Genomic DNA, 22701 nt, shown 5'->3' with positions numbered 1-22701 from the left:
TATGTTTATTGATATACTCTGTTCTTCCTCTGATATTGCTTCCTTAAAAATAGCTTCGCTGTACAGATTGAATAACAATGGAGACAACACGCAACCCTGTCTAACACCTCTTTTGATTTCTATGGTTTCCGTTTCGACATTTTCGATTTTAACCTTTGCTTTTTGATTCCAGTACAGATTGGCAATAACCCGTGTATCTTGACTGTCCACATTCATTTCTTTTAAAAGTTCTACGAGTTTCTGACGTCGTACTCTATCAATAGCCTTTTGAAGCAGACATAGAGATCCTGGTTCATATCTAGTCGTCTTTGCGAGAAAACGTTAAAAGCGAACAGAGCCTCTCTTATTCCTAGACCTACTCTGAATCCAAACTGGGTGTCATCTATATCTTCTATTTTTATGTACAGTCTTCCATGTATTATTTTGAGGAATATCGTAACATCATCATCATCATCATCATCTTGGTGCTACAGCCCTTAGAGGGCCTCGACCTTCTCAAGCTTTCTACGCCATTCTGTTCTGTTGCTTGCTTGTATTTTCCAGTTGCCGACTCCGATCTTCTCGGCATCCTGTGTTACTCCGTCCATCCACCTCAGCTTTGGTCTACCCCGTCTTCTCATTCTCACGGGTTGCGCTGTCAGAGGAATATCTTAAGTGTGTGGCTTATTAAGGAAATTGTTATATACTGGGAGCATTCTGCCGCATGTACTGAATTGGGTAGTGTTTTAAAACGTGGACAGCAACCAATTCTGGGGTATTACTCCTGTTGTATATACCTTGTTGAATAGATCTAATAGTGTATGCAGTGTTTCTTCGTCAATGCATTTAATTAGCTCAGTGGGTATAAGATCTGGGCCTACTGCTTTTGCGGTCTTTGCATTGCTAATTGCCTGTTCGGCCCTGTTTGTTCCTGTGGTTCTTCTTGTATCATTCTATCATTTGTATGGTTCTTTAAATAGCAAGGATTGCTATTGCTGGCATACTAAATTATAATGTATTACTACACATTGATATAATATAATAAATTGTCTTTGTAATGTACTGTTCAGTCTATATTTTGTTTGTAAGTTTCACTTGGTGCCTGGTGGTTTTTAGTAGGAAATTCGTTTCAAATATTTTCTAAAATTGTTATTTAAAATGGTTATCCTAAAGCGGAAGAAATTAAAAAAAACAAGATGATTCTTTCCTTTAGTTAGTTTGTGTTAATATAACAAATACCAATTTATAAGATCCCAGTGACATCCTGTAGTAGAATCGCTCTCTCGTATTCCAATCCGACAGGAAAAGGTGTGAAAAGTCGTTGAGCAAGGTTGACTTTTATAACAATTAACTAGATTGCCACCTACGAGGAAGCTCGCTGTAGTATTGATTACGTTCTTTGTGAGTATTAGTTTCAATTATGCGCTAGCTTCTGCGATTTTCTATTTTACCGGGACCTTCTCGTATTCGCTCCTTGTTTGACAGGGACAACAACCAACAATGGGACTGCGGATGATAATAATGGATATATGGTCAAGTATGTTTACTATTCAATTACCCTCAATCAGCGAATGTCTTTATAGGAATTCACATATAGGATGAATTAAAACTGAAACCAGTGTAAGGATTCTTTTACTAAACTAGACTTTCTTCGCATTCATTCAGTGTTCAGTCAGTCGCAACTGTACACTGTCTATTTGTAGCACTTCATTAGTTTTATGGGAATATGACACAGTTTTACCACAGTTTAATGCTAAAGAACCGGTTAATTCGCTATCGAATTTTGACGGTTCCAATTTTGCAATCCACGATAACGACCAATCACGGCAAACGTAGGATGCCGTTAGCTGTCATTCATCTGCGCGAAGGACTAAAATTGTTGATGCGCCTTCGCCAAAATGGAACATAGGGAACACGGGATTTTCGCGGAGTGACCCTATTGGTTCTTTAGCATTATACTGTGGTTTTACTTATTTTAAGTTTCATTGAGAGCACACAGATTAAACGCGAATTCACTAAAATTTTTAACTATTTTAACAATAATTTTCATAAACTTGATGAATGAATAAATAAATTGAATTACCAGTGGTCCGTTACACGAAAATTATCAACGGTGATACAGATACATTGTTTGAGTTTGCCGGAATAAGTATCCAGCTCATATTCGTCTACCTCCAAAATTTGATCCTACTGTGACTACGATGCAAATTGATGTTACATACTGTGATGTTGGTGGTTGCTAGGAACAAATTAACAAGTTAAGGATAGTGGTTGAAACACCTTCACTCCATACTGAAGAATTTGTTGCGCGTGATAGAACAACCAAAAGAATTTGTTCTTTTTGACCCTCCTAAAATTGGTTAAACTCTTTGTGCTAGAACAGACGAATAGAATATATGCCTCCTTTATACGTGTAATTGGTTTTGAATTGGCTCAGAATTATGAAGGAGAGGGAGCAAGAATAATTAGAGAACTTTTGGAAATTGCTAGGTCATAGAAGGACTGCTTGATATTTTTTGATGAAATTGAAGTGATTGGTGGAGCCAGATTTAATAATGGTGCTAGAGACGATAACGAGGTACAACGTACTATATTAGAATTTATTAATCAATTGGATGGTTTTGATATTCTAGACCTTGTCCTTATGAGACCTGGTTGTTTGGATTGTAAAGTTGAATTTGGACCTCTAGACTTTAAAGGAAGAATTCATATTATCAAAATTCATACTAGGTCGATGTCTGTTGAGAGGAATATTCGTTTTAAACTTTTGCCTAGTTTGTGTCGAAATTCCACTGGAGCTGAAATCAGAAGTATTTCTATTGAAGCTGGCATGTTCACTATAAGAGCAAGAAGGAGAGTAGCTACCGACAAAGACTTCTTAGAAGTTAAGAGATTCTATAATTACCAAATTATTTAAATTACATTTCTAAACAAATAATATCTACTTTTTTATTGAAACAAAAATTGTCAAATAAACTTAATATCAAATTAAATTTGTAGCGTGTTCCAAAAAATGTGAATCAGACCAACAGATAGATTGTTCTAAAGTTAAAGGTTTTGTATTGTGGCACCTTAATGCAATTTACTATTTTTTGTGCATTAAGGTAAAATAGTAAATTGCATTAAGGTGCCACAATACAAAACCTTTAGAACAATCTATCTGTTGGTCTGATTCTCATTTTTTATTCCTATTTTCAACTCGGATGTTTAATCAGAATTTTCAGATCTAGCCATGCCCTTTACGGTAGGGGAGCCCAAGCGGGGATTTTTGCAGTTACTCGAGCGCGTCAGATTATCATATGGGGAGAAACCTGGTACCCTGCAGATGTACGTTTACCATATATTGGCTCTTAACACAGGGGAGTTCGTTAAGGGGGGCCCGAAAAAAAATATATATCCTTAAAAAAACTCCAAATTGTCAGATTAAGATAAGGTAAGTTAAATACATGCAAAAGAGTGTATATTTCAAAAATCTGACGATTTGAGCCGGGCGTAAGGAAATGGGCGAGTCCCAAAGTTTCACAAGAAAAAAGCGAATATTTCGCGAAATAAATGACAGATCCAAAAACTAAAAAATTTGTGCTCAATATTTTTTAAAAATCTATCGAATGATACTATACACGACTTCCCACGGAGAGGGGTGGGGAGTAAATTAAATATTTTAAATACGAATCCCGCGATATTTCGCGAAATGAACATCAGATCGAAAAACTGTAAAATACACTTATTCAGTATTTTTAAAATATCTATAGAATGGCACCACACACGACCTACCACGGAGGTGGGGTGGGGGGTTACTTTAAAATCCTAAATAGGAGCCCCCATTTTTTATTGCAGATTTGGATTCCTTACGTAAAAATAAGTAACTTTTATGCGAAACATTTTTTCGAATTATGGATAGATGGCGTTATAATCGGAAAAAACGATTGTTGGAAATGGAAAATTAAATTAAAAAATGGCAACCGCCCATTAAAATGGAAAACTTTACTTAACTTTTTTTGGTTTTGGGACCTACTTTTCACAACCCAATAGGTCCCCAAAGCGCTCGAGTGACTGCACATTTAGCATACTTTGCTCCCCTACCATTATCTATGTCTGGTAGGTGTCAATGTAGCTATTCTTTCTCCGTCATTGTATTCATTTCATAGAAATGCATAACAGGATTTATTGTGACTTTGACTATAAAACATAAAATGATTATACAAGTGTACTCTTCCTAAACTAAGTTTAAAATAATGGTGTCACCTCATTATTAAAAATAATAGATAACATTAAACTAATAGGCCTGGATCCCGAGTGTGAAAAAAAAGTTGATTAATAGCAAGCTGAAAATTTGTTAATAGCTTAAGGGTGTCTAGTCGGACAAACTTTGATATATGGGAACACTGGAACAGGGAAGCTTTAATTGTGGAACAGGTTAAAAATTTGGAACGGTCAGACCACGAAAACGGCACATGTATTTTGTCCGACAGAACAGAATTAAACTCTCCTAACAGAGATTAAACTCTCATGCAAAAATCAGACTGCTATTTATCACCAAATGGGCGTTTTAATGAGTGGAACATGTAGAATATGTCAAATTACAGGAATTATGACAGGTGATAAATAGCAGTCTGATTTTTGCATGAGAGTTTAATCTCTGTTCGTAGAGTTTAAGTCTATTCTGTCCGACAAAATAAATGTGCCTTTATCGTGGTCTGACAGCTTAAAATTTTTAACCTGTTTCACAATTAAAACTGCCCCTGTTCCAGTGTTCCCATATATCAAAGTTTATTCGACTAGATACCCTTAAGCTATTAACAAATTTTCAGCTTGCTATTAATCAACTTTTTTGTCATTCGCGGGATCCAGACCTATAAATAAAAAAGCTTATTACAAAATTCCGTTATAATCGATTCAATTCGGTAATAATTATGGCATTTTTATTATTTAAAAATCCATTGCTTGGTCTTGTAATAATTGACTATATCCTTTTAAAAGCTTAAATAATTAAATATTTTACGGTTCACTTCCAGTTAATTCTATCGAATATATTTATATTAAAAAATAATAAGTAGGAGTAAGATATAGATATTTTTATAATACTCAAGTTTCAATTTTATGGTTTTTTTAATAATTAATAAATGAAAAATAGTTTCTATCCTTGTGGGATCGGTACTCGCCGGAGAGACCACAGAAATTCGGATACAATTAGAGTCTCTTTGCAATGACAATGACGTCGACTTTGCTAGGTAACAAGACACTTACTCAACATACACACACTAAACATTACACTAGGTACCTGATTGGAAAAATCCACTGTACCATGCCAATGGCCTATAGTTGTCGAGTCATTAAAAATTAAAAATCGCTAAATTAAAAAAAAGTTATCGTTAAAAAAGACTGACATGTTTTTGAGTTTTTGTATACATTTATGACAACTGAATTATTGGGATAATAAAAGTATCTCAAATGTACGTAACAATATTTAATTTCTAGCTAAGCTCTTTCGGCTTACAAAGCCATATTATCCAGAGCTATCATCTGAGAGAAAAAAACCAAAATTGTAATGAAAGTCAATATTTGGAAGGCCAAAATAAGACCGGTTTGACATATATGGGGCTGAAACATGAACTTTACCCCAAAACGACGAGAGAGTACCTACTTGTTATCTTTGACAGAAAAGTATTACAGTGGAACCCCGTTAACTCGGATTAATCGGGACCGCGGCCGATCCGAGTTATCGAAAATCCGGGTTAGCCGGAGAAAATGGTAAAAATTAATAAAATATGGTATGCTTACAGATAAACTCCGTTATAACTGTCACACAGACACTGGTAAACCACGTTCGCATTCCACACAAAACCACACATACAAAGCGTCGTCAAGAGTCTCATTCTTAGCTTTATTAGCTTTGCACCGATTGTCCAAACTGTCTTTTGTTATCATTTTGAAAAAAAATTCTTCGATTTTAGTTATATTTTTCTTCCAATCCGATACTGTAGATGTACCGACGCCATATAATGCTGCAGGATTCGCCTTTATCAATTCTACTTAATGCTTCTAGTTTCTTTTCCATTGTCACTACAACATTTTTACGTTTTGTTGCCCTTATAGACAAAAAACATGCAAACACAAAATCTGAATAGATTTACGAACGATTACAGAACGGAAGCGAACAATACGACTTTACTACACACAATACCGTCTCTGATGTTATGTTATTTAATAACAGTGATGACTAATTCCATTGTTACAAAAAAAAAAATTTAATAGTCTTTTCTAAACAATGCTAACACAGTTTCAAATAAATAAAGGATACTACAGGTGCCTGTTGTTTTCGATAGCATGACAATGAATGTGGTGTGCCATGAGTCATTTTTACTATGGTATATGTAGTTCAAATTACACAAATACCCATTATCTCTCAAATATTATATTACATACATTTTTATTGTTAAAATGTTTGTCTGATAAAAATCGGTCCGGGTTAGCCGGAGTGCCGGGTTATCAGGGGCCGACTTATCGGGGTTCCACTGTACTTCAAAATATATTTGGGGTCGTAAACGAAAATTGACTAAGGCGTGAAAGATATATCTTAGAATAGAATTATACCAACTGTACACAAATCCAGATCCAGTTACAGAGGCTAAGATGTACTAGATACATTGCTAAGATATCAGATAATGAGTACACGAAGCGAAGAGATTAACATTATCAAAGCCAGAGGGTAGGAGAAGTAAAGAACGACCCGCGTAGTAGATGAATTGATGATATAGACATAGACGAAAACAAAGATTCAAAGGTTCGGAAGATGGAGAAAGTTTTTCGGAATCGACGGGAGTGTCGACTTATCTGACAATAATATATGTCTAAAATATTAAGGTGATACAGTAGCGATCAACAGGTAGCCAAAACGCGTTCCAAGATTGCGGCTGTAATTTTGAATATTTTTTCGAGATATTTGGCACACGTATTCGCAATGTAATAAAGAATGGCGGTACAGAGCCCAATTTTAAAAATATATTAATATGTGGAAATTACTCTGTAATTAAATACAATTTTTAAAAAACGAGCCTGCACCGCCATTAAGAAGAGCAAAAAAATAAACTTTCTTCAAATAAACTTTTTTATCCGATGCCTAGATTTTGTGTCATTTTGGAACTACTAATGAAATAAAAAATTTTAGTAGTTCCAAAATGACACAAAATCTAGGCATCGGATAAAAAAGTTTATTTGAAGAAAGTGTATTTTTTTGTTCTTCTTAATGGCGGTACAGGCTCGTTTTTTTAATATTGGATTTAATTACAGAGTAATTTCCACATATTAATATATTTTTCACATTGGGCTCTGTACCGCCATTCCTTATTATATTACGAATACGTGTGCCAAATATCTCGAAAAAATATTCAAAGTTACAGCCGCAATCTTGGAACGCATTTTGGCTACCTGTTGATCGCTACTGTTTCCTCTTAATATTAGTGAGGAAAATAAAATCTGTTCTCATCCAAACGTCAAATAAAGTACTTTTAATTAACATCGTAGATATTCCAGATAAATTTAGAACTAGTATGGATTTTATATATGAAAACTAATGATCTTCTAAAAAAGTTTTACATATTTATTACATATTTAAAAATATACAATATAGTCCATATTGTGGACATATATAAAATAATATAGTCCATATTGTGATTGTGAGGCCGCTCGCATATGAAAAAATTTCTGATTTAGTTTTTTTGCGAAAACCTGTTCAAAAATGTCCCCTTAAAAGGAAGCACAAGAGTACCGTAAGAGATTGTTGGACAGAAATTGTAAAAATTTTTTTCAAAACAATTCAAGAGGTCGCCTTTTTTGCTCCGGAAAATATTTTTTTTTTTTGGGTTGTTTTAAATAAAATAGTATATTGTACTACAAGTGAGAAAAAAAGACATATTTCTCACGAGCGCAGAAGTTTACAAAAAATCAAGCGAGGGAGAAATATGTCATTTTCTCAGGTGTTGTACACTGTAGGTACTTTTCCTATGGATGCGTTTTTGTCAAGAGTTCAAATTTCAAAATTAAATAATTTAGGTGCTTTTGGGTATATTATATGCATAAATTGTGCGATGTCCCGGCCAGACAGCAATCTTACACTTTTGGCCAAGAAACGCATAAGCGCCCAATAATCCACAAGAAAGGATGGAACGAGAGAGAGAGAGAGAGAGAGAGAGAGAGAGAGAGAGAGAGAGAGAGAGATATGCATAAATTGAAATAAAATACATATACACATATGTAGGTATTTAATATTCTTAATATTTTTATACTTTATTTATTTAAAATTATAATTAACAGTTATATGTGAACAGTTTTGAAAGGTAATTCCTGGTAAGTTTTGCTTTAACACATTTTGTTTAACAACAATAATTGTGTTTGTATTGTGCTTGTTACCATAGAAACGGCCGGCGATCAGATGTATGGAAAACAGGCGGAGAACCCGTGAGAAAAAATATTTCTCACTGCAATGGCCGACTTTTCTCACTGCATGAGAAATTGTCCGTTTTGAATGTATGTAAGTATTGAGATAAATTGCACATTGTATAGCATCTATAGAAAAAATAGCTATTTGTATAACAAGGGAGGAAAGTGCTACTTTTCCTCCCGAGAATGAAGTTTACTGCCCGACGCGTAGCGGAGGGCAGTAATCATTCAAGGGAGGAAAATGCACTTTACTCCCATGTTATACATATGGTTTTTTCACCTTCCTCAAATTAATAACAAGTCATTTTTCATTTTTGCTTAATTTATTTATGTAACTAACCAACAAAATTTATTAAAACTAAAACTGACAAGTAGGTACAATATAACTGTCAACTGTCAAATATAAGTCAAATTATGAATGTAAACATTGTTAAATCAAAATAACAATTTACTGTTTTTTACCATTCTGCAAAATACTGGGTATTTTATAAATAATCGTTAAAATGTATAGATACTTACGTAATAGAAAATAGATATTGTACAGGGCGTCAATAAGTTATATTTCATGAATGACGTCACTTTTACTTTTCCTCCCTAGGGAGGAAAAATATTTTCCTCCCTAGGGAGGAAAAGTACAACTTTGCTCCCTACAATCGGTCCGGAAAAGTATACTTTCGGTAGAGGTAGGTGGAAAACATGTTTACTTTGATTTTTCTCAAAATTTGACAGTCTTTGGTGAATAAAAATAGGAATAATAGAAATAAAAATAAGAATAAAAATAAGTGATATAAAATCTGAAGAGATGCAAACCTTAAAAATGTAAATTGTAAATGATTATTTTTAACATTATCAAGAGCCTGAATTGCAGTTTAAGCATTCAATTTTAATATTGTGATGAGTAATCAGGGCTTATTTCAATTTCGACCTTTGTTTTTTAATTGATAACACATTGACTATGACTGCTAGATATCATATTAAAAAAATAGGTCCGGCAGGACAGGAGGCTCACGCGGCTATTATACTAACGAGACAAATACGATGTGTCACGCAACTGTTATCGAAAACAACATAAGATACAACATTTGTGTCTCACGGCTGCCAATGCGCGTCCGCTCGACTTTTACGCCGCCGCGCGTCTCACTATAAGGTGTGTCTCTTTTGCACTATATGATTGGCGTATTTAATTAGCACATTATCAATAATTAACTAAACACAGAGTAAATAAACACATTACTAACAAAAGCTATGTTCATAATAAAATAAAAATTTTTAATAGATGTCAAGTATTTGTTGGGAATTTTTCGCATTTCGTATAATATGTTTAAGTGCAGAACAGATGCACCACATAGTGAGCATAATGAGCATAATTAATAATTAAAAAATAACGGTCTAGATTAAAATAAGCCCCGAGAACTGATCCAAATCTTGAAATTGAATGTCTAAACTTCAATAATTTAAGTGTTAAGCAACCTCAAAAATGATACTTTTCGTATAAGTTTCCAAGCCTCGAAAATGCATGTTTTCGAATTTTTTAGATTTTAAATCGCTTGTAACTCGAAAACTAGCAACCTTTGAGAAAAATGAAACATTAGTTCTTTTGTATAAAACGGCCCAAAAACCTAAAAAATATATTTTCCAGAACAAAAAATTTTTTGAATTTGTTAAAAAAAATGTTTAAGCAGTTTCTGTCCAAACATTTCGTCCGGCATCCTTCTGATTTGTTTAAAGTGGACATCTTTGAACAGGAATCTGTTAAGAAAGCGAATCTAAAAATTTTTAATACGGAAGCGGTCTCACAACATGGACTAATAACTCTGAGCAACTTTCAAAAATTGTAACACACACACACACACACGAAGTGACGCTTTGGTCACAATCTGACGACGTAATTGAAAGTGGCCGGTAATTTAGTTTTGTGGGAATTGCGGTGATATCGGACATTATAAAGCGTTAGTATTCACACGCAAGAAGTCACGTAGACTGAAGCATGTGTTAGACACGCAAAACATCTTTCAATTTTATGGGTAAAAAATAGCACGCACAAAGACCTACTTCATTGCTAGAAAATACTTACCCTTCGCTACAAAGTAAGGCCCAATATATAAAACATCAATTTTATTGCAGGAATAATTTCTATATTTATAATAACTTACAAAGAAAGAAACAAGAACTATATTTTATATACTAAGGAGTTCCACAGTTTTCACTGTATTCCTTCACTCAACCGTTCTCTCCAGCTCTTTCTGTCTTGCCAGTCCCCTTTCTATACATTTCTTCTCTCCATTGCTTCGTCCACTTCATCTCTGAAGGATCTTCGAGGTCTGCCTCTATTTCTTCTTTGTATCGGGCTCCACTCTGTTATTCTGTTTATCCAACGATTTTGGTCTGCTCTTCTGACATGTCAGTACCAGGTTAATCTCTTCTATTCGATGTAGTCTCATGACTAGTATAAACATGAATTCAGATGGAAAAATAATTAGGGATATAAACTCAAGACCAGTATGCAACGGGTCATTGTTCAGACAGGGTCGAATGATTTGAAAGGTTGATAAATATATTGCAATTATAGTGGTGGAATATACAGATATGTAAGAATATTTAAGAATTTGATAAGTATCAAATTATGTTATATCTCGAAAACTAGAGCTGATACAAAGAAAAGGTTTGTATTTTTGGAATCAGCACAGATGAAATAACCAAAATCAGTTGATTTTTTTTCGGCAGCTAGACAAATTTTTTTTGTTGGGCTGTGTAACTTTTGAATCGAATTAACTGACGCAAAAAGAAGAATGTATCTTTATTTAACCCAACATACATTCTACTGCTGTCAGAAAAAAATGTTTATATAAGAAATAAACACTGCTTTTCGCTTAAACTAAATGTTCAAACTGTCAAGAGGCAGCTGGTGGCTCTTTGACATTGTATTTAAGCAAAAAGCAATGTTTATTTACAAAATAAATATTGTTTGTATGTTTTCCGACATCAAGAAAATGTATTTTAAGTTAAATAAATTACATACCTTCTTCTTTTTGCGTCAAATTTTTTAATTCAAAAATTATTCTTTGGCCACTCTGCATAAATAATGATGTTAATGTTTACATTATTGAATAGATAATTGAGTAACCTTTCAAATGAGCTACCACACTACACCTATTCCCATTTAGAAAAATCATCGATTACGTCATCACGCCCAAATGAATGACGTCACAATTATTGCATATATGTCAAAAAAATCATAATTTAAAAATAAAAATCGACTTGTCTCGGGATTTTTCTCCAAAGTGGCCTATTCTCGAAAACATGAATTTATTCCTTAATTTTGGACCTCTCTATATATTTGTAAATACTGTTCAAAATATCTTTGATTTTTAAAAATGCCGGTCTATCATTGACCTTTCCATTGTGAAGATCATTTATAATCGGATCAATTTATATCATTTTAATTTATTTATTTTAATTTATGTTAATTTAAATTATTTTATAACCGCTGAGAACTTTGATGTTAATAATTATTATGAAAGTATATAGTAATATAAAATGTTAGTAAAATGTTGTTTACATCGAGTATCCAATATTTACGTCTGTTTTTTTTTAATTTTACACTTATTATAATTATAACCGTTAGCTCTAATTTGCTTAGACTGAATACCTACTTCAAGTTGGTTCCTGAAATCACTTAAATGTAATTAGCATTTTTTTCAAAAAATAAGTTTAGTTAATAATGTTGTTGCACGCACTTCAAGCTTTCAAATCAAAGATTAAAATGATTACACAGCCTGTTAGGAATACACGTAGTATTTGCGAATATAAAATGAAAAGCAGTTTTAGAAATAAAAGAAAAAGTTCCTAGCTTCATAGGCCTGATGATCGTGTATCAATTTTTTTCTTTAAGTGCTTTGTCCTCCCAGAACATTAGCGATCTAGTCCAGTCGGGTTAGACGAATAAGAGGCCTAACCTTGCATTAGGAGCTGCCCCAAATTTTATTTTTATTATCTATAGGGGGCTCAATAGTAGTGTAAATTTAAAATCTCGACTGAATTCCGGCATTTCATTAGCCGCCATCTTGATTTTAAACGAGAACCGTTTTTGCTTAATATCTCCGCCATTTTCAACTTTTTGACAAAAAGTATAACAACCAAAATTGTTGAAAATGTAATTTTCTATCATTTCTATTTTTACAATTTTTTCGTGCCATCGATATTTTCCGAGTTATAGCGGAAAATAGTGACAGTTATATATAAATAAAGCATAATTATTGAATTATCTCGTTTAAAGTTAGTTTTACGAGAAAAATGTTCCTATACAAAACAGGAGAGAATTGAATTCTACACAATTTTAGTTTCTTTCATTTTTTTGTTAAAGTTAATATTTAAAGTAGTATGTATGCGATAATGGCGCGAGCGTAAGACCTGATTGAGTTTGTAGCAATTATTTTTGTTCAATATCTACGCCATTTTCAGCTTAAATTGTTCCAAATATGATTTCCTACAATTTCTTTTTAACAATTTTTTTCATGCGGTTGATATTTTCCGAGTTAAGTGGGAAAATCGTAAAAAGTGGTGGGGGGGAGCATAATTACTGAATTGAATCTTTTTTCCGAGCTGATCCAAATTTTATAATTCTATCCTTTAGAGGAGATCAATAGTAGTGTAAATTTAAAATCTCGGCTGAATTCCGCGGTTGTATTAGCCGCCACATTGATTTTAAAGGAGAACCGTTGTTGCTTAATATCTCCGCCATTTTCAACTTTTCGACAAAAACGGTAGGAACTAAAATTGTTGGAAACGCAATTTCCTACAATTTCTTTTCCACAATTTTTTTATACGATCAATATTTTTCGAGTTAAGGGGGAAAATAATGGAAGCGGAGGGGAAGCATAATTATTGAATTGCCTCATTTATTATTAACTTTACGACATAATTGTACATAAACAAAAATAAAGAGAATTATATTTTATACAATTTTTGAAACTTCCAATGAAACACCAACCAAACTAAGTACATAAAAGACATAAATAATAACTTATATGCATTAAGTTCACTTAATTTTATTAACTAGCGGGTTTTATTGGTTGAATTCGTCTGTCGATAATTAAGTTTCATGTCAGCTAACATATTTTAATATTTCAACAATTTTTTTTTAATTTTGGACCCCGTTGGGGGAAATTTTCCCATTCCCCCCTCTTAGACCCGCCACTGGTTCTCTCGATAAATTGTAGTAATTCGTAATTGCAACAATTTCAGTCCTTATACTTTTTGTCGAAAAGTTGAAAATGGGGAAGATATTGAACAAAAACAATTGCTTTAAAATCAATCGGGTCTAAAACGCTGGTTTCTTCGAAAGCGGCACCGACAAACAGCGACCGTAGCACTGCGATGAATTACGTCAGATTTGGTGAAAAATTCAAAGTTCTTCACTGCTGCAATGGAATGTGCAAGCTCAGCAAGCGGTGGCTTCCAACGCGTCCTTGGAAACCAACGCTATTATTTTGCATGGTACAGTTTTTATGATGTCATTCATCGCAGTGTTACGATCGCAGGTTGTCGGCACCGCTTTCGAGGAAACCAGCGCTTTACGCTCACGCCTTTACCGCATACGTACTACCTTAAATATTGATTTTATAAAAAAAAAAATGAAAGTGATCAAAATTGTGCAAAATTTAATTCTCTTTATTTTTGTATAGGTTAAAATTTGTTGTAAAAGTAATAATAAACGAGATAATTCAATAAATCAATATTTATGCTTTAACTGTCACTGTTTTCCCCATAACTCGAAAAATATGGACCGCACGAAAAAAATTATAATAAATGAAATTATATAAAATCGCATTTTCAACAATTTCAGTTTTTATATTTTTTGTCGAAAAGTTGAAAATGGCAGAGATATTGAGCAAAACCGGTTCTCGTTTAAAATCAAGATGGCGGCTAACGCAACGGTCAAATTCAGTCGAGATTTTAAATTTATACTACTATTGACCCCCCCCTAAAGATTAGAAAAATAAAATTTGGGCCAGCTCCTAATGCAAGGTCAAACGGTATCCCGACTGGGCTAATCAGTAGCATGATTTTTACTTAGTCCAGACCTGACCTAACATAAATAGTGTCGTGGTTAGAGCTGCATTTCCGGGAAATTCCCGTGACAAATTTTCCGGGAAATCAGTGTAAAATGGAAATCCCGATTCCCGGGAATCCTCACAGATTTCCCGGGATTTTTTAAATATTTTATTTTCAATTACGAGTGGAGATATTACTAACTCACAATGAATAAATGATTCTGATACAATATTTATCTATGTCTGCTTAATAATCATTTAAATCATTCCACTTAAAATATTTGTTTTTCAATTATATTTTAAACATTCCAATTTTGGCGTTAAATCAGAATGTATCATATCACTCAAAATAAAAAATATTCTTTTGTTTATTCGACGATCTGATTCATTTGGAAGCATCCAGAATTATAACATAAATATTTATTTTGAATTAAAAAATTATGTTTATGAATAATAAGTATATAGGCAATTTAATACGTTATTATATTGGTGCAAATCAGCTGACCGGACGTGTACAAAATTGACCTGTTTTAAAAAGCATCAGATCTACATCAACAGAAAATGCCTTTTCAACTTCAGCAAATTTCTGTACAAAAAAGCCAGCCTGAAAGATGAAATACTAAACAGTTTATGTTTTTTTAAAACATATTTCAATAATAAAACAACAAAAATTCAGATTAAACACAAATTTAAAGGTTTCTATTTTTAAAATTTTCACTAGTAATACCAGTAGAGGTCAAATTATTTCCGGAAATTTTTTTGAGATCATGAATATTTTGAAAATTTCCCGAGTCGCAGACGAGGGAAATTTTCTAAAAATATTCATGATCAAAAAAAAATTTCCGGATATTAATTTGACTTCGCGTGGTATTCGGTAAGAAAATTCCACACCAAATTTGCATTTGAAAATCCAAAGCTGCATGAACAGATTAATAGCGCGCCATAGCTTTGTCAGCAATTATTTAGGCTTTCAAATTCGTAATTTCTACTCATTGTAGTTGCATGGGAATACCATTTCAAGATAGAAAATAGTATATTCTTCAATTTTACATAAGTTTTGAGTAACTACAAGTGATAGAAAATGAATCAAACTAAATTATGTAAACTAATAAAAACCAGTCTGTCAAAAATGTTCTGTTATTGTAAACGTCAAAAAATTTCCACTATAATTCGCTGTTGGGTACCCCACGAGCAAAAAATTTCCGATAAAATACCTCCGTTGCCATGGTGATCTGTCAAAATAACGTATTTTGATTGGTTCAAAATTACAGGTGTGGAATTTTCACTAGTAATACCACTAGAGGTCAAATTATTTCCGGAAATTTTTTTGAGATCATGAATATTTTGAAAATTTCCCGAGTCGCAGACGAGGGAAATTTTCTAAAAATATTCATGATCAAAAAAAATTTCCGGATATTAATTTGACTTCGCGTGGTATTCGGTAAGAAAATTCCACACCAAATTTGCATTTGAAAATCCAAAGCTGCATGAACAGATTAATAGCGCGCCATAGCTTTGTCAGCAATTATTTAGGCTTTCAAATTCGTAATTTCTACTCATTGTAGTTGCATGGGAATACCATTTCAAGATAGAAAATAGTATATTCTTCAATTTTACATAAGTTTTGAGTAACTACAAGTGATAGAAAATGAATCAAAACTAAATTATGTAAACAAATAAAAACCAGTCTGTCAAAAATGTTCTGTTATTGTAAACGTCAAAAAATTTCCACTATAATTCGCTGTTGGGTACCCCACGAGCAAAAAATTTCCGATAAAATACCTCCGTTGCCATGTTGATCTGTCAAAATAACGTATTTTGATTGGTTCAAAATTGCAGGTGTGGAATTTTCTTTAAAATTTTTTATTTTCTTTTTAAATCGCAATCAAATTTATACGATTTTTTTATAGGTACTAATTGCATTGAAAAATTAAAACAAAAACAATTTCTTTGTATTTTTAAATATCGCAATTCAATTATCGGGATTCCCGAGAAATCCAAATTACCGACTCCCGATTCCCGGGAAATCAAAAGGGGCCGGAAAAATGGAGCTCTAGTCGTGGTGCTCACTCCATACCACTGGCGGAGGTTCGTTCCTAAGCCAGGATGTTTTTCTGAGTCCTGTCCTGGGCCGCGCTTTCCTCTATTTTTCCTTGGATAATAACATGTAGCATTTCATATTTTGGTTTTCTCATCATGTGGACAAAGTACACTAGTTTTCTTCTTTTTATGATATTTAGTGCTTCTCTTTCTTTGTTTAGCCGCTGTATTATCTCCTGAGTTTTTACTTTGTTCATTCACGATATCCTCAATAGTCTGTGGTAAGCCCATATTTCAAAAACTTCAATCCTCTTTCACCTTGTTTCCGTGAGGGTCCATGCTTACATTTCATAGAAAATATGCTGAATACATAGCAGCGTAATAAGTGTATTCTTAGCGTAACTTTTTTAGCTTTTAGCGTTTTAGCTCTCTGTTGGTTAGTACCCATTGCATTTTCCTAAATAATATTCTCGCTTGCTCTATTCTGCATTTGATTTCCTGTGATAAGTCCCATTTTTCATTCACCCGGTAGCCTAAATACTTCTCCTTTCTGCACCTTGTCTCCATTTATTCTAATATCTGTTAAGTTCTTCTTCTTCTTCTTCTTCTTATTCTTCTTCTTCTTCTTTGTCTAGCCATTCACGTCCACATCTGAACATAAGCCTCTTCAAGTCTTCCTTTCCATTGTTTTTTGTTGTACGCTACTTGTAGGCGATTTTTCCCAGCAGTTCATTTCAGATCATCTGTCCATCTCATAGGAAGACTGCCTCTGGGTCTTTTGTGTTGGTATGGTCTCCAGGTTAGAATTGTTCTGTGCCATTTGTTTAGATCGCTCCTAGCTACATGTTCAACGTATTCCCATTTCAATTTTAATGATTTTTGTACCACATCGGTGAGTTTGGTTTTCTGTCTTATCCATGCGTTTGTTTTCCTGTCCTGAAGTGATATGCCAAGCATTGCTCTTTCCATCGCGTGTTGAGTGACTCTGAGTATGTTCATATTCTTTTTTGTGATTGTCCATGTTTGTGCCCCATATGTTAATATCGGAATAATGCATGCATCAAAAACTTTAGATCTAAGATGTAGTTGAATTTGCTGGTTTCTGAGTATATAGTTCAGTTTGCCGAATGCTGCCCATGCTAATTTTCTTTTTCTTTTTATTTCTTCCGTTTAAATTTCCCTATTTAGTATTATTTTTGTCCTAAGTATATATATTCTTCAACTTTGTCTATAATTTTGTCGTTTATTATTGTTACGGTTTCTTCGGAGTGCATGCCTTTTGTTTTGTTTAAATTCATTTTCAGTCCTATTTTAGAAGATTCTGTGTGTAATTCTGAAGGCATGGTTTGTAGTTCTTGTAGGTCAGTAGCTATCAGGATTATGTTATCCGCAAATCGTAGATTACTGAGGTAGCAGCCATTGATGTTTATTCCCTTATATTTCCAATTTAGATTTTTAAACACGTCCTCCAAAACTAAGGTGAACAGTTTGGGTTATAGAGTGTCTCCCTGTTTGACTCCTCTGTTTAATGGTACAGGGTTCGTGTATTCATTTTCATTTAGGTAGTATGTAGCTGTAGCTTGGTTCATAGTTTCCTTTATTAAGTTAATATATCTACTGTCTATTCTACAATTTTGCATTGCGTTTATTACGGCCGTATGTTCTATAGTGTCGTAAGCTTTTTCGTAGTCTACAAATGCTATAAAAACTGGAAACTTGTATTCGTTACATTTGCTATTAATATTTTTGTGGTTATTATACAATGATGAGCGTGCTAATAACCGGCAAAATAGCGCAAAAGATGGAAAACATATTAAATTGTGAGATAAAAAGAAATAAAACTAGTAGAGTTGTTAAATTTAGGGATATTTATATAACATATAAATTGACATTATATTGATTGTTTCCCACCTTTATACGTATCAGGGGAGTATGTCAACTAAAACTGTCACTGTGACAGTGGCATTTCTCAAATTCGTCGGATATATCTAAAGGTGGGAAATAATCAATATAATGTCAATCTATAAGTTACTATCGCTAAATTTAACACCTCCACTAAGTTCATCTCTTTTTATCTCACAACTTAATATGTTTTCCATCTTTTGCGTTATTTTGCCGGTTATTAGTGCGCTCATCACTGTATTAAGTGGTTATTTTCTGTTAAGTTATTAGCTATATTTATGTTTTTGCTGATGACTATCGATTAGGTTTTCTTTATGTTTATTTTCAGACCCATTTGTTGGCTATGGTCCGTCACTGAATATAGGAGTGCCTGCAAATCATCCCTATGCGTTGGTAGTAGAACTATGCCATCAGCTTATCTCAGATTGTTGATGATTCCATTGGCAACATGGCCTATTTTACCACTAGGCCCGTGAGACACCTGCCTCGGGCCCGCATTTTATTAGGGCCCGGAAAGTTCACCAAAAAAAATTTATTGCAATAATAAAATAAATTTTCAAAATTCTTTCATTTTACGAACAGAAAAAATGATTAATGATAACAATAAGAAATATATTCTCAAACCATAAACCGTTCTTATCAATTTTTTTCAAAATACATTTTTTTTACCTATTTGTGATACTTTAATTGTGCAACTATCTATATGAAAAGATGCTTATAATTCTGTAAACGATATTTTTAGAATATTATTCACAGACAATAGTTAAACAGTTTAGATTTGAAAACTATTACCGAATATGATAACGATATCGATGTTGATGATTTAGTGGAAGAAATAGCACATTTTAAAAAATAACTTTACAGCATATCTAATATCTTAATAATAATATCTTAAAAATTTAATTTTTACTCATGTTTACAAATTTAGATTTAAACAATTAAATAATCTTTAATTGTTTAAATATTTGTTTTTAATATTCTATTTATTTTTAATAAAAATTAAAATTTCTGGAGCAACTATATTTCTATTAAATAATTAATACGTTTAAAAAAGTTATATTTATTTTTATTATTAAATTATATTTAGGGGCCCGAAAATTGTGCAGTGCCTCGGGCCTGATTTCAAGCAAAATAAGCTCTGATTGGCAAGTATTATACCCTCTGTTTTGTTTTCTGCTGCTTCTCTAAATATCTTGTCTGCATACAAATTAAACAGAAGCGGGGAAAACACGCAACCTTGTCTAACTCCTTTCAGAATAGGATTTTTTACAGATGTCCGACTGTTAATTCTGATGTCAGCTGTTTGATTCCAGTACAAATTGGCTATACCGAATTGTCTGGTCCATCCAGGCTTATCTCTTTTGGTATACCCATTAACTTATCGTGTTGAACAGTGGTGAATGCCTTCTCATAGTCAAAAAATTGGAACATGCATTAACATTCACATTTTGACATCTCTGTATAAGAACCTGAATGCTAAACAGCGCCTCACTTGCGTCGAAAGCACTCTTGAAACCAAACTGAGATTTGCCTGAGACTGAGATAGCAACTCTATCTATTTTTTTTATAGACCTGCTATCAACAGTCCGTTCAGAGATGTTTCTCTATCGCTTATCTATCTAAAACTAATTCAGAGAGAACGTTCTGTGGTGTAGCCTGAAAGGGTTCTTTTTTAATAAATAATCTATACCTTTTGTATTAATGTGTGCCAGTGTAGCTCTGGCGGTAGTATATCTGACTTCCATGCAGGTAGGCCGTAGTGATGTTGATTATAGTTACTTTCGAGTATTCGTTACAAATCGTTACTTTTGTATAAAGTAATCATTTACAGTATTCGTTACTTTGATTACTATGATTACTTTTGTTACTTTTGTATTTGAGTACCGGTAATCATATCGAGAATCATATTTCTTACTAGGTAGGTATTTTGTATAAAGTAATCATTTACAGTCTTCGTTACTTTGATTACTATTATTACTTTTGTATTTGAGTACCGGTAATCATATCGAGAATAGTATTTCTTAGTAGGTAGGTATTTCGTATAAAGTAATAATTTACAGTATTTGTTACTTTGAATACTATGATTACTTTTGTTACTTTTATATTTGAGTACCGGTAATCATATCTAGAATTGCATAGGTATTCCGATATAACAACGACCTTCACCGATCTTTTTAAGGAATAAAAATGATTTGATTACTATGATTACTTTTGTTACTTTTGTATTTGAGTACCGATAATCATATCGAGAATCGTATTTCTCAGTAGGTAGGTATTTTGTATAGATATTCCGATATAACAACGACATTCACCGATCTGTTTAAGGGATAAAAATGATTTGATTACTATGATTACTTTTGTCTTTGAGTACCGGTAATCATATCGAGAATGGTATTTCTCAGTAGGTAGGTTTGTATAGGTATTCCGATATAACAACAACCTTCACCAATCTGTTTAAGGGATAAAAATGATTTGATTACTATGATTACTTTTGTTACTTTTGCATTTGAGTACCGGTAATCACATCGAGAATCGTATTTTTTAGTAGGTAGGTATTTTGTATAGGTATTCCGATATAATAACGATCTTCACGAAGTACGAAGTAATCAGAGTAATCACAGTAATCAAAGTAGATACAACAGTCGTTACTCGCTCTGTTACGATTGGTACGAAGTAATCAGAGTAATCAAAGTAGATACAATAGTCGTTACTCGCTCTAATACGATTGGTATGAAGTAACGAAGTAATCAGAGTAATCAAAGTAACGATTTGCCTCTCTGTATAGTAATCGTTACTTTCGGTATTCGTAAGTAACGAGTACTTTGCAACGAATAGTTACTTTTCCAACATCTTTAGTAGGCCGGGGTTCGAATTCCAGCGCCGGCGAGCACAGCTAGATATGTGCCTTAGGTCCTATAGATATAGCAGACTACCCTGCTATAAACCCAAAGCCGCGTTAACGGTATGAAACGGGAAACTATTATTATTACCTTTTATAAAGGATTTTTAATACTTTTTTTATTAAGAAATAAATAAGATATGCGAAATATTCCATGCATTGGAATCAATATTGTATTGCTATAAATCAGGTACCATCATCTGTAACCTCATTTTTACACGTAAAAATTTAATAAAACTCATTGTTGCTCACATATTGGTTCGTTAGCCACGGGGATGAATAGAAAATTAACCGAGAGATAAATCATATCAGGGTCGATCGGTATCTGATATTCAGATTCTTGAGTGATCATGATCAATGCTGGCGTATGATTAATACCAAATATTAATCACCAATCGGTCACCATGTAATTACAGCGCGTTGGATTCTTTCGAAACTAGATTTATGTGAAGAGTTTGGATGTGAATTTGTCAATCGCCAGGTGGGTCTTTAGACATCTTCGGATCGATTTAACATAGACGTAGCCGGAAGGGGAAATAAGGGGTTACGTCATAATTTTGACGTAACTTATCCAACTTGTTGGGATATGTGTGAATGGTTGTAGATCCAGAGTACGGATGGGTGACAAACCCTCAGATTCGTTCGAAATAACCAGTGGCCTGAAACAAGGAGATGCGCTGTCACCTCTCCTTTTTAATATAACCCTGGAGAAAGTAGTGGCAACAGCTCAAATTAGAACACAATTACAGACAGTAAGTGGACACAATTACTACTATCCAGGAGCTTTGTTTTCTTTCAATTTGTATATTGCTTTGATGACTTCTTCCTCTTTTGGAATATTATCTTGCTCTCTTTCGTCGTCCATGCCTTCGAGCTTTATTTCTGCTACTTGCAACCTCATCTCACTTCTTATATTTAGTCTACACTCAAAATTCTCTGCCCACCTTTATAGTATTTCGTCCCGTTTACCAATTATTTCTCCTGTTCTGTTTCTAACTATTGATAGTCTAGGTTTGAATTTTTCTCGTAGAATTTTCGCGTTTCCATTTGTCTGTTATACCTCTCTATTTCTTTCAATTGGTTTTCGATATACTCGCTTCTTTCTTTTCAGTATTCGTTTTTCGTCTCCGTATCAGCTGCCTATACTCTTATTTTACTTGTCTCGTTCTTCTTGCTTAGAGCCTTGGATATGCTTAATTTTTTGTGTTGCTTGTGCACATTTCTTACATATAGTACCAGTCCGACCCTATTTTTTCTCGCTTTTGCCTTCCAATTACCTCAGATTCTACTTCTCAGTTCTCAATATGGTTCTACACCGCCTCCAATAGTTATCCATATCTTCAACTATATGTATCACCTGTACAGTCCTCCAGCTTACGTTCCAAACCT

General features: G+C 33.4%; 1 protein-coding gene and 1 pseudogene across 1 annotated transcript in view; both read left to right on the top strand.

Annotated features, from left to right (window-relative positions):
- Window positions 1–22701, top strand: part of LOC114327540 (paired box protein Pax-6-like) — a 242049-nt gene that overhangs the window by 194507 nt on the left and 24841 nt on the right. The gene's annotated exons all lie outside the window — the stretch shown is intronic.
- On the top strand, window positions 1501–2896 carry LOC114327535 (26S proteasome regulatory subunit 7-like; annotated as a pseudogene).

This window comes from Diabrotica virgifera, chromosome 1 (genome assembly GCF_917563875.1).
Source record: "Diabrotica virgifera virgifera chromosome 1, PGI_DIABVI_V3a".
Classification (NCBI taxonomy): Eukaryota; Metazoa; Arthropoda; class Insecta; order Coleoptera; family Chrysomelidae; genus Diabrotica; species Diabrotica virgifera.
Note: the sequence above shows the minus strand (reverse complement) of the source record. Positions and strands in the feature narration are given on the sequence as shown.